The sequence below is a fragment of the Chaetura pelagica genome, unplaced genomic scaffold, assembly GCF_000747805.2.
Source record: "Chaetura pelagica isolate M959 unplaced genomic scaffold, ChaPel_1.0 scaffold1407, whole genome shotgun sequence".
NCBI lineage: Eukaryota > Metazoa > Chordata > Aves > Apodiformes > Apodidae > Chaetura > Chaetura pelagica.
Window position 1 is genome coordinate 298,958 of NW_009953954.1, and position 752 is coordinate 299,709.

Here is a 752-nt window from a genome sequence, read left to right on the forward strand (position 1 = left end):
CGACCCCCACTGGGGCGCTGAGCCCCCCGCCGGGCCCGGGGATGGGGGTCTGAGTGGTCGGGAACGAGACAAAGGGCCGGGAGGGGCCGGGAGCAGCGATCAGGACCGACCACCCCCACTTTGCTCTGCACCCTTGAAAGCTGCTCTGCACCCTGGGCTCTGCACCCCGGGCTCTGCAGCAGGCACTACGGGGGTCCCAGAGCCCCATCCCACCCCCCGCCGGGGCTCTGTCCCTCCCGAATCAGCTCTTTCCCCACCGATGTGCTGTGAGGAGTGGGGGTCACACCCCTGCCCAGGTGACCCTACTGCCCCACAGAACTCCCTCCCTCCCTGAGCCCCCTGCCCTGGGGCTGAGGTGGCCCAGGAGCTGCCAAAAGTCAGACTCCCCAAATTCAGGGCTGGAGCAGAGGGTGCAGCTCCCTTTGCCTCCCCCCCCCCGGGATTACAGCCCGTCTGGGAGGCGGATGAGGCATCCCACCCGGTCATTCCCCACCTTGGCTGCCCCACACTTACTGTGGAGATCAGTCCCAACTAAGCTGTACCCCCTGTCCTGCGCCCCACACCGTCCCACAGGCTCCCCCACCACCTCCCACTCACGGTCCCGACCACACTCTGCGTTGCCTCACGTTACAGCACCGGCCACCATGTGCTGTCTTTGTTCCATTTTTGGCCGTAAGTGGACAGAAATCTGCTGGCGTATTTAATATATAAATCCCAAATCCCTGGAAGCTGCCATTAAGCCGCTCTCCCTG